Source organism: Schistocerca serialis, chromosome 5, assembly GCF_023864345.2.
Source record: "Schistocerca serialis cubense isolate TAMUIC-IGC-003099 chromosome 5, iqSchSeri2.2, whole genome shotgun sequence".
Lineage (NCBI taxonomy): Eukaryota > Metazoa > Arthropoda > Insecta > Orthoptera > Acrididae > Schistocerca > Schistocerca serialis.
Window position 1 is genome coordinate 316,303,426 of NC_064642.1, and position 13,350 is coordinate 316,316,775.

The 13,350-nt window shown below is 44.3% G+C and overlaps 1 pseudogene; it reads left to right on the forward strand.

Annotated features, from left to right (window-relative positions):
- The first annotated feature begins 12,908 nt into the window (after positions 1–12,908).
- On the forward strand, positions 12,909–13,026 carry LOC126482602 (5S ribosomal RNA; annotated as a pseudogene).
- The last annotated feature ends 324 nt before the right edge of the window (positions 13,027–13,350 follow it).

A 13,350-nucleotide genomic window follows, 5' to 3' on the forward strand; every position in this document is an offset into this window, starting at 1 on the left:
TAGGAGCGCCGTGCTCCCGTGGTTAGTGTGAGCAGCTGCGGAACGAGAGGTCCGTGGTTCAAGTCTTCCCTCGAGTGAAAAGTTTAATTTTTTTTATTTTCAGACAATTATTATCTGTCCGTCCGTCCGTCCGATGCGAGGTAACTGCGCCTTAGTATGGGGACGCTACACCTAAACAAACATCGAAGCAAAACACATGTTTTGACAGAGCACAGCGACTGTGCGACTGTGAAACTGTTGCATTCATTTGTTGCAGTTTATGTGACAGACTCTTATGTTTTCATCACTTTTTTGGGAGTGATTATCACATCCACAAGAAAGCCTAAATCGGGCAAGGTAGAAGAATGTTTTTATCCATTCGCCAAGTGTACAAGTTAGGTGGGTCGACAACATATTCCTGTCATTTGACGCACATGCTGTCACCAGTGTCGTATGGAATATATCAGACGTGTTTTCCTGTGGAGGAATCGGTTGACCTATGACCTTACCATCAAATGTTTTCGGTTCCCATTGGAGGGGCACGTCCTTTCGTCTACTAATCGCACGGTTTTGCGGTGCGGTCGCAAAACGCAGACACTAAACTTATTACAGTGAACAGAGACGTCAATGAACGAACGGACAGATCATAACTTTGCGAAAATAAAGAAAGAAACTTTTCACACGAGGGAAGACTTGAACCAAGGACCTCTCACTCCGCAGCTGCTCACGCTATCCACGGGACCACGGCGCTCCTGAGCTCCTATTGTCCTTGATGTAGAGATGTACACGTTCCGCTTTTAACCCGCCCATGCTTGCCCCGTGGCCAGGCGGGCAGGCCGCCGCGCGTTGTCAACAGAACGGGCAGGCTGCTTCACTCCCAGCCAAGCCAAGCAGAACCCAACCCGGACAGGCTGCGGGAAACTTGCTTGCCTGCCCATATTACTGCCGAGCTGCGCTACGCAGCCGTTTAGTCTGCGCGCTTCATTGTCGTACTATGAACGTTAATTAAAAGTTTTTATTTTACCTGAGCACCAAAAGACAAACCCTAACATTATATATATATTAATTTCAGGTCAAAAAATATTGGGTTTTATTTGTACATTCTTCCTTTACGCGTATATTTCCAGCTTATTATCTATATAAATAAAAATGAATTGCCAAATGCGTTGATAAGCGTAAAACTCGAGAACGGCTGGACCAATTCGGCAATTTTTTTTTTTTTTGCTGTGTTCGTAATTCTCAGGACAAGGTTTTTATGAAATAAAATTTTTCGAAAATCGACCGAAAAATTAGAAAATTTCAGAAAAACTGAAAGTGTGTTTTCATTGTGTCCGTGTGTTTGTATTGCATACAATCTTGATGAAATTTTGCACACTATACCTTGAAACCAAGAGGAAGGTCACAGTCTACTTAAAATTTCGTAGGGTGCATGGCAGAGGTTACTTTACCTAACGGAATTCGACAAATTGTACGTTTTTATTCCGATCTTGATGAAATTTGGCATACTTGATATTCAAAGCAGGATGAAGGGCGCTGTCTGCTTAAAATTCTGAATGGTACATGGCGGAGGGTACTTTACTTACACACTTCTACATCAACCTACAGTTTTATTCCGATCTTGAAGAAATTTTGCCCACTTGACCATCAAGAGGAACATTACTGTCTACATAATATTTCGGACAGAGCATGGAAAAGAGTACCTTACACAAAAGATTTTGACATCGTTTCCGGGTTACCATGTAATCCTACTCCCTCTATACTGCTAAATGGTCTCAGGTCCTTAGCACACATTTCGACCCCATTTTCGGCCACTAAATCTTTGTCCTCTTTCAAGAAATTTACGGAGTGAGGGAACTGCTTGTCAAATTTGCACACATGTCGTAACATACTCGAGGCTCCTAAATAAGTACTTAAGAGCTTTTTACATAGTTTGCGTCTCGCGGTTCTAGGCGCGCAGTCCGGAACCGTGCGACTGCTACGGTCGCAGGTTCGAATCCTGCCTCGGGCATGGATGTGTGTGATGTCCTTAGGATAGTTAGGATTAAGTAGTTCTAAGTTCTAGGGGACTGATGACCACACTAGTTGAGTCCCATAGTGCTCAGAGCCATTTGAACCATAGTTTGCATTGAGACACACCTACCGATTTATTTGAAGCGGCCTCATAAACACACGAAAATGTTTCCTATGGGGCACTTGTGCTCTGTTTCGTTACCAGCATGTATTCGCCAGTTGTCAATTTTTTTTCAATCTCACTAAAGTCCGACCTATTCATTGTGCTGCCCCCACCGTTGCGATGAATGTACTGCGGGCTAACTACCTGGCTACTCTAGTCACGGTAGCTTGACAGCGCAACCTGTTGTCAGGCGTAGCAAGCTGAGCGGGTCCCGTGAAGCTTGGCAGGCTTGCGGGAACCCAGGTAGCCCGGGCTTGCGGGAGCCCGTATCGCCCGCATTGCCCACTATGCCTCAGTACATGCGTACTCTTGTGTTTACGTCGCGGCAGGCTGACCTGCATGAATGGTTGCAGAGGAGCTAGGGGCAAGCAGGCTGCAATGGGAATTTGTACACCTCTGCCTTGATGTTGCTTATGTTGCACATGGACTACTCAGTTTGTATATTTTGCTTATTTTTTATATAGTTACACACAACTTCTTCCTGTTTTCTCGATTGATCTGTGTTCAGTTTTTCAAGGCCTATCCACTGTGCCAACTTATAACTAAATCTGAGGTGGGTGCGATGGGGAGGTTCCCTTGTAAGTATAATACTTCATCAGTATGTGAATGCTGGCGATACGAAACAATACTGGGCGAAAATCAGCGATGGGTGGACATGATTCATAAGTGGTAACACTGTGTCTTAGAAGGAGAGGCGTAATCGTCTTGCAAGCCACCAAATGTTAGAAACACGATCGCAATGGCTTTGTTACTGTTAAAGTGGTCTTGGTTCTACAGGTGCTCACAAGCAACGCTAACGGTATCCATGTTAAAAACTCTACATGCATTATAAATCGCGGATTGAAGTGGATTTTCCACACAAATACCGCGACATTGAATATAGATGGTGTTCGCGAGAGTGTGTATTAACAGACCGACAGTGCGGTTACACGTCGCTGACGGTGTAATTTCGTAATAAAATCACTGAATTTAGAAAGTGATTCCTCTAAGGAACGTGGTATGAAGCTGGTATTTGCAACTCCATGTCGCCGTTAGATGCTTCTCCAGTATTTGTAGCGCATTCTATACTGATGCCACGTCAGAGGTCGTGCAAGATATCCGATTGGTCATAGGTGATATTTGATTGAGAATGATCACATACAGTAGATGGTGTACTGATTGAGGTCGTAAGAAATGTACACAGGCTTTTCAGATCTCTAGTGTTACGATTTCCAGTAGAAATGCTGTCTGCAATTTAGAATGAAGTTTTTCCATTCAGCCACATACCTGTGTTGGGTCCTATGGAGAAGTCTTTTAATGATTAGAGCCACTAGCGAATCATATTTGAGCCACTCTCATATCTCAAAATGAGTCACCTTTCTCGTGCCTATCTGTTGTAGTAAAATTCCAAGGTGGTTTTAGATACTCCCTATGAATCTTGTAACTGCTCCTCAGACTCTACCCTGCCATTCCTGCAGCTTTGCGCATGCGATCGTTCCAGTTTAAGTCGAACTGAGCAGAAGTTGGAGAGAGCTATACTACCACATTCTGCAACCCGTGTAGAAACAGAGTGAGCTGAGTTAATGTGACAGGATCATGTTTTCACCACTCGGAGGAAATGGAAACATTTTGTAGCGCCGATGTGCAAGGTCAGCGCTAAATGTAGCCCGCTCCTGCAAGATGAGGTAGTATAAAGACAGTACGAACAGTTACGGTGGTGTTTTTTATCAGAAAAATTGGGAAGACTCAATATTATACAGGTACTGCAGTCCGAAGCATATCCACGTCCCTCAGGGTCCAGTCACGTCTGTCACCCCAACATTCTATCATCGTTATTCTGTACCATCCAATAGAGAAAATTATGAACTATAAAAGCTCCGCTAACTTCATCCGATAGGAACTACAAAAGATTTTTCTGCCTCTCTCTCGTCGGATATATCGAAAACAAACACCATATGCATGCTGGCATCGAGCATATGTGGTGATCCTGTTAAATATACAGGTACTGATCCATTGCACAGACCAATGTACAATGCCAACGCCCGTACTGTAGGAGGAGGATCATATCACACAGGTTATCAGTCGCAAGAAAGGGTCCCTTTTTATTATTTTATACATTGTTTTTTTCTGCTGTAACACACTTTGCACACTGCCATACTTTTGTTTTTTCTGCCACGACTTAGAGGTCTGTGTCAGGTTCTAAACTGACATTAACACATTCTGATCCATTGCTTCTCACAGAAAACTAGACGTCGCACGGTGTAAATCATGTTGTTGTTGCTACTACCATAACACACACACACACACACACACACACACACACACACACACACACACACACACACACACACATACACACATGACGATTTTAAATAAAAGACAGTCACAACATAATGAAACTGGAAGGTGACTGATGGTCTCTACATTTAAAGTCATCTGTCAGAGTGACAGAATAGGTGATGGCTCAGTGTTCCATTTCGATTGTTTCCTCATGTTGCAGTCATGTACACGATCACTGTTTCGGTGCTAGCCATTCCCAGAAGGTGTTGCCCCTCCACCAAGACTCTTCATCCATCTCAAACAAGCGACCTCAGGCAGTCATTATGAGGTAATCAACAGTGTACCGGTGAATGGATGGGATGGAAAAGACACCGTCGATATAGTGTAATAATAAGCATCACAGTTGATAGTGCGAAGAATTTTAGAAATTTTATCGTAATTTCAACACCGACCAATGATATGGAAGCATGCTTCCCAGATTCTGCATCATCGCTAAATCATCCCTCTTCTACTTTGTGAGTACCAGAGCGAATGCAAATACATAAGCATGTCCATTCATCGTTAATTGTCGAACATATAAATCAAAGTATACCAGACAGCGATCTACATATTTCTAGCACTTCGAGCGTAGTGCGTAATTTACGATCTTTCTCTGTGCGGATGGGAGTCACAGGACATTCATACACTTTTGGATAAAGTTGGAGACTGAAAGATCTCACACTGTCTTTGACCAACCTGTCCTGCAGCACTGTCACCGATTTTATCTGCAACTGACCAGAAGTAGACCGCCATGTTCCGCGTCTCGTGAAAGAATGGAGCATACCCAGTCCATAATTGTTGTTCCGCACCCACCCAAGTGACAACATTTCTCCAGATGCGCGCATGTTGAGGAGGTTAGCACCCCTTATCAGTGTATATTAGTAGATATGAAAGAGTTGTGATGTAATAGCAGTAGAAGGCAAAAACTGTAGAGAAAGACAGAGATTGGAATACATCCAGCAAATAATTGAGGACGTTGCAAATGCTACTCTAGGATGAAGAGGTTATCGAAGGACAGGAATTCATGGCAGGCCGCATCAAACCAGTCAGAAGAATGATGACAAAAGAAAAAGCAATCGATTAAGAAGAAAAAGAAACGGGTGGTTCTTATGATGGAGCTTCAGACGGACGGAGTTTGAGGCATTTTACGTAAATCATCTACACTATCAATTGTAGAGTATTGTTCTAGTGTCTGAGATCAGTACCAAGAAGGTACTGGTAATAGAGAACATAAACACATGCACCCCTGAGGCTACACTATCTGCACTTAAAATAGGCTATAATGTTAGATCATTGCAGTTGCCAATCTATTTGTCGTGTGGAATGCAACGCTGTTAATATTTCAGTGTAAGAAATATTCTTCCAGCGCAAGATACATCTTTCTTGCAGGTTTCTCTACGATAGACTATGGTGACACACTGTAAAATGAAACAACTACTTCCTTAAAACGTCGATTCTGTGTGACACGTGCACAGTACAGCTTTCCAGATGTGTATAGTATCCACTGTTCGCATCCGATCACCGTCCAGAAATTATACTTTGCAATGAAATTTTATAACTGTCGCAATTTGGACTCATAATTTTTTGTAAATGCTTACATGGCAATTGTCCAAAGTTTGGCCGATTCCCATCACCACTGCCGCTGGCACCACTGCTGGCTGACAGTTTCATATTGTGCAAATCACACGGATACAATTGGGCACTGTCAAAGACGGATCAGGATTGTGTTGTGATTTGGGCTTTATATACCTTCAGACTCCACTCTCTATTTTGCAGTGGACCAATAGGAACTCAGAATGTCATACCAGCAAGTTATAACTTACCTTCTTTTTATAATTATATGGATATGGTGTCTGTTCTTTCGGAAATGTCCGAAAGAACAGACACCATATCCATATAAGTATATAGTTCTGGCAATACCGGCCATGACCTTCTTCTTCTTCTGTGCGGATGCACACATATTCCTCGAACTCATACGGGACTTGGTAAGAATGTCTTCCACGAGTAATGAGTATGTTGGGCTGGGACACCACGAATATAGTGTATGGACATAAAAAGTGAGAATGTGGGTCTCGCGGGAGGCGTGCGTGAGATAGTCCCTGCAGTCGCGCTATCCTCTGTGCCCCAGGAGCCGGCACGGCAGCTCAGCGTGTTTAGTCAGAGGGTTAGCAACCCTCTGTAATAAAAAAAATCGATCAACAACGGACTTAAACGGATGCCTTACGACGTCCGCCCCGAGCAGATGCAACGAAAGAAAGCGAACAAAATGAGATTTAAAAAAAAAAAAAAAAAAAAAAAAAAAAGGTGGATAGAGCGTCTGCATGTATGCCGGAGATCCCAGGTTCGAGTCCCCAGTTGGAGCACACATTTTCACCTGTCCCTGCTGATATGTGTCAACGCCCGTTAACAGCTGAAGGTATTAATATAATTCTAATTTACCTTCTTTTTCGTCGAGTAGGCTTGGTGTAGGTGTCTGAGGAACAGAACGCAGCTCTAAGGGAGGAAAAAAAAATTCTGAAACGAGCAGCCTTTGTTTGCTGGCAAGTGGCTGGAAAATTGAACGTAGCTGTTAGCCTTAGAAAAACACTCTTAGTTCAGTCTAAGGTAAACAGATATCTTGACGCTTCTGACATCAGCTGCATCCTTCGAAATATATGTTGATGCCAGTTAGGGTACAGTTTTGGCAGGAAGATGATAACCTTCGAAAACAAATCTATTGTTCATGATACATCCTACCGCTGCGCGCCTTGGGAACGGCGTTGTACATTACAATCATCTACCAATTTCTCTCTTTTGCTACTAGCTGCCACCCTCCGCTGTGGCGTGGGAGCTGAGGGCGGAGGAACTACTAGTGTGGGCGAGGGAGGCGGACCGCCAGACACGAACCCAAGCGACGCACAAGGCGTGGGGTGTTCACCTACCTTTCATCTCAAGCCGCCAGAGCAGAGCAGAAGCTGGTAGTAAAGCCATGTTGAAGCGAGGCAGTTGCAGCAGTCATCATGAATGCAGCAGTCTGGTGGGGACGTACTGAGCCCCAAGGCAGCTGCAGACTGGTGGGGTGAAGGGACGAGGCCAGGCACACCGCTAGCGCAGTCGTGCCCAGCAGTACACCACAGAGCATCTTAATGACTTTGCAGTCACAGTATACGAAGTGAACAGAAGTTAAAGAAGAGTATCCCTGGCTTACAAAATGCAAATGATGTCCTCTGCATAGCATAATTCACCTATTCCCATCCTCTGATTCTTTCGATTTCTACCATCTATTTCCGTTTTATAAACAATTTCCATCAACAATGACTCTTTGATCTTTCCCGGCGTACGTGTTGTAAATAGTCTTCATGGGTTTGCTGCCAGATGATATTGTGCAAATTCCACAATATTTCCACAGAGCAACTGTCCGGCATGTTCAGGTGGTTGAACCTTGCTGGTGGCTAGGTCACGTAATATACTGTGCTTCTAATGATGAGGGCTAGGGAATGTATATACATTATTTACTATAAAAAACAGTCTTCATCACAATTTATTTATTACGGTGACCGCTTTCGACCACTACTGTGGTCATCTTCAGACGTACAAGTCGTATACAAAGCTTTAATTAGAGGGCTACATACGTTAAAGAAAATACATAAAGTTACAAAGCTATAAAACGATGAATTACCAATGAGTAAGAGCCCTCTAATTAAAGCTTTGTATATCAGTTGTAGGTTTGAAGATGACCACAGTAGTGGTCGAAACCGGTCACCGTAATAAATAAATTGTGATCAAGACTGTTTTTGATAGTAAATATTTCTAACACATTGCTCACTGTTCACCCCCTCAATGTATTCAAAAGTATATACATTAATTTTTTAATTTTTCGTAACATGATGCATTCAGTTGTCTGAGACATATTCTTTGCTTTTCTAGGTGTTTCTGTGGATAAGGAAGGAGACGTAGGGGTACGTGTCGTGGGTGAGACCTAAGAGCAATCGAGTCAGTCTTGTAAGAGTACGATTTTCAAATTCAGTGTGTTTTATGTATAAGTAATTTCAGGGAACTAGAGGATAAGATTTTCGTTTATATTTCAGTGAGTTAACAAAATCGACTTTCAGTACGATTTTCTGTGTGTATGTCTCTAACATTTTCAAGAAATAATTACATTTGATATCTTATTGTTGTAGGTAGCATCAGTGAGCACGATAAATGGCCCCAAGGCGAGGGCGAAGCACAAGGGTTGGCAGCATCATCTGCAGCCACTCCAGCAACTGACCTCGCACCATCCCATACCCCCTGGCGTCCATGGGTGCTTCAGTCGGAAGAAAAAGAAGAAGAAGAGGAAGAAGAAGAAGAAGAGGAGGAACGATCCCCCATCCCCATGCTGGCGGTGCTGAGGTCTCCATTATGCAGCGTGGTTGGACATCATTGCCGCAACCACGGTGTTCCCACTGGCCCTCATTGCCACCACCTCATCCTACTCTGGCTCTGAATATTCACCCTCGCCAGCAGTGGAAGATAAGTGTGCCTCGGTGCATACCCCTGTGTACGTCGCTGACTCCATCATCGGCTGGATTAACCTCATCGCCCTGAAATAGTGGTAGTAGTATTATTAGTAATAGAGGTGATCCTGTGGCTAGCGACAGTTCCCTTTCCCGTCCTTTTAGTGAAGGACATCAGGTCAGTGACACCATACCACAGTTAGACTAGTCAGTGATTGCAGATGCATTTGAGGAGCAAATCTCGTTCACAAGGATCGAGAATCTGACACGAACCTACCGCATCCCTGTTGGGTTTCTAAGGGTGTGCCTTGTTGCCACGGAAACGGAGCTCCTCAGAGTAGTCAGCGATCCGCGGTATCTTGCTATTAAATGCAGTGCTGTGTTCTACGCCGAACTATTGCATTCCACCAAAATTTTCACTGCGATTGAAGAGACGAGCCTTCATTACGTTTGGGGGAAAATGACGTGATAATGTAGAGCACATCAATCGCCGAGTGGTTTTGCGAATACACCTCGAGTGCTATACTGGCCCTGTTTTCTGAGATGGAAGTGAGACAGTCAATCAAATACTACACCTGGACATCCATACATATGTCAGTCATCCGCTAATTTGAGGATCTAGCTGTATCGAGCTCCCTATGAATATACCTAATACGTATGCATGCATTAATGTGAAAAATAGAAAGGATCAGGCTCGTTTTGCATGGTCACTCCTGGCTTGTGACAAAAATTACTATTGCAGAGATCATCCTGACCATCCCAGTACATACCACGTAGGTGATAATACTCGTGTGTGTGTCGAGTTCCCCACCAAGATTCAGGACATACCTAAATTTGAGGCACAGAATACCGGAATAATGGTTCATGTTTATGGGCTGGAGAAGGAAAGCAAGTCAGGTGAGCAGGACGAGCATATTATCATCAGCCCCCTTCATTTTTCAAAAGTTTCCCGGAAGCGTGAGATGCAGGAAAACATGCTGCTCTTCTCTGAAGGCAATGATTATCATTATGTTCGGATCAAAGACATATCCCGATGCCTTTCCGCCCAACTGAGTAAACATCTTGGTAAACGGCATATTTGCTTAAGATGCCTCAGTGCCTTTTTCTCTCTCAAGTTATTAGCAGAGCATGTAGTAGATTGCACTTTCAAGAATACGGTAAGTGCTATGACGCCTCCTGGGGAAAACAAAATTCATAAAGTTTTAAAATGCTCACTACCAGGAATGATGTGCGTTTGTAGTGTACATTGAGTTTGAGTGCCTCTTTGCTCCTGTGACCCACTGTGAAGGTGACCTCACGACCTCACATATCACCTTTACAGTAAGTCACCTACCATATGCGTCGGCAAACCAAATTGTATCGTCCTATAATTCAAGTCTTAACCGCTACAAATCTTATGTCGGGATAATCCTGTGGTTTGAGTGCTCTCTGAGCTCGAAAAACTTTCATGGGAGGTTGTAAAGCTTTACAAGACAACGTTTCCATGATCAAATCGAAGGAGAATGAAGATTTGTACAATAACGTGGTTGCCTGTCATAGTTGTGGTCTGGCGTCAGAAAGAAAAGCAGGAACTTCTCGTAGGAACTGCTGTCATCTTACGGGGAAGTTCCACGGTGTACGAGGTGCATTCAAGTTCAAAGGCCTCCGATTTGTTTTCTAATTAACTACTCACCCGAAATCGATGAAACTGGCGTTACTTCTCGACGTAATCGCACTGCAGACGTACACATTTTTCACAACGTTGACGCCATGATTCCATGGCAGCGGCGAAGGCTTCTTTAGGAGTCTGTTTTGACCACTGGAAAATCGCTGAGGCAATAGCAGCACGGCTGGTGAATGTGCGGCCACGGAGAGTGTCTTTCAATGTTGGAAAAAGCCAAAAGTTACTAGGAGCCAGGTCAAGTGAGTAGCGAGCATGAGGAATAACTTCAAAGTTGTTATTACGAAGAAACTGTTGCGTAACGTTAGCTCGATGTGCGGGCGCGTTGTCTTGGTGAAACAGCACATGCGCAGCCCTTCCCGGACGTTTTTGTTGCAGTGCAGAAATGAATTTGTTCTTCAAAACATTTTCGTAGGATGCACCTGTTACCGTAGTGCCCTTTGGAACGCAATGGGTAAGGATTACGCCCTCGCTGCCCCAGAACATGGACACCATCATTTTTTCAGCACTGGCGATTACCCGAAATTTTTTTGGTGGCGGTGAATCTGAGTGCTTCCATTGAGCTGACTGGCGCTTTGTTTCTGGATTGAAAAATGGCATCCACGTCTCATCCATTGTCACAACCGACGAAACGAAAGTCCCATTCATGCTGTCGTTGCGCGTCAACATTGCTTGGCAACATGCCACCCGGGCAGCCATGTAGTTGTCTGTCAGCATTCGTGGCACCCACCTGGATGACACTTTTCGCATTTTCAGGTCGTCATGCAGGATTGTGTGCACAGAACCCACAGAAATGCCAACTCTGGGGGCGATCTGTTCAACAGTCATTCGGCGATCCCCCAAAACAATTCTCTCCACTTTCTCGATCATGTCGTCAGACCGGCTTGTGCGAGCCCGAGGTTGTTTCGGTTTGTTGTCACACGATGTTCTGCCTTCATTAAACTGTCGCACCCACAAACACACTTTCGACACATCCATAACTCCATCACCACACGTCTCCTTCAACTGTCGATGAATTTCAATTGGTTTCACACCACGCAAATTCAGAAAACGAATGATTGCACGCTGTTCAAGTAAGGAAAACGTCGCCATTTTAAGTATTTAAAACAGTTCTCATTCTGGCCGCTGGCGGTAAAATTCCATCTGCCGTACGGTGCTGCCATCTCTGGGACATATTGACAATGAACACGGCCTCATTTTAAAACAATGCGCATGTTTCTATCTCTTTCCAGTCCGGAGAAAAAAAATCGGAGGCCTTAGAACTTGAATGCACCTCGTAGCTCAGAATACATGCAATTTGAAGTATCGACTATCAAGGCACTTATCTGTTCGCTTCCATAATTTAAGTGGGTATGACACTCACTTCCTAGCTGAGCACTTGGCTGATTTCAGCATGCGGAAAGATCAGGTCTCTGTCCTGCCTGAGAGCATCGAAAAACACATTTAATTCACCAAACGAATGACGCCATGAATTACGCACTGCGTCCTTGATACGCAACGTTTTATGCAGGCATCATTCCAGAAACTCGTTGAAACTCTACCTCAGGGGGATATGCACATCACTCGAGCTGTATTTCCCGATGAGGAATAGTTTCTGTTTGTGACTAGGAAGGAGGTTTTCCCATACGAGTATGTGGATAGTATGACAAAACTCAAAGAAACCAGGCTGACTGACATGTCTGCATTCCCCAGCAACCTCACAGGTGCTGCCATAATGGATGCAGAATAGGAGGATACTGTGAATCTCTGGCAGGAATTCAGCATCTCCTCTTTAGGAGAGTACACATGGCTTTACACGGACACAGACGTGCGCTTCCTTGCGAACGTTTTCGAGAAATTCCAGAGTATGTGCACGACCACATATTCTCTGGATACCGCCTTTTATTACGCGGTAGCTGGTTTGTCTTAGGACGCAATGCTCAAGAAAACGAAGTGCAGCATAGAATTATTGACCGATGCTGACAAGCTTCTTTCCTTTGAATGAGGGGTCCATGGAAAACTTTGCCAATGTGTCCATAGGCACATGAAGGCAAATAACCCACGAATGGGTGATTCGAGTTACATATTGTGCTTGGACGGAAACAACTTATATGGACATGTCATGAAGCAGTTACAGCCGATTGGTGAGTTTCGATGGGTGCCCAAAGATAAACGCAAGGGATTAGGTGGAAAAATCATGGGGAGTATAGCAGCCGATTCTGATATAGGGTATGTGGTGGAAGCAGTCCCCCTAGTTGAAGAAGTATATTGATTTCAATACGAGATAGAGAGCTTCCTCGACGTGTGACTTCGAGAAAATTTTTATAATTTAATGAATAATTTGGGCAACGGCATTGCCGCAGTGGATACACCGGTTCCCGTCAGATCACCGAAGTTAAGCGCTGTCGGGCGTGGCCGGCACTTGGATGGGTGACCATCCGAGTCGCCATGCGCTGTTGTCATTTTTCGGGGTGCACTTAGCCTCGTGATGCCAATTGAGGAGCTACTCGACTGAATAGTAGCGGCTCCGGTCAAAGAAAACCATCATAACGACTGGGAGAGCGGTGTGCTGGCCACACGCCCCTCCTATCCGCATCCTCAGCTGAGGATGACACGGCTGTCGGATGGTCCCGGTGGGCCAATTGTGGCCTGAAGACGGAGTTTTTTATAATGAATAATTCAATTTTCGGCCAATCAATGGAGAATTTGAGGGAAGGACGTGAAATTTTGATTAGAACCGAATGAGACGGGCGTTATGGCATAAGAAAATGCACTGCCAGACCAAA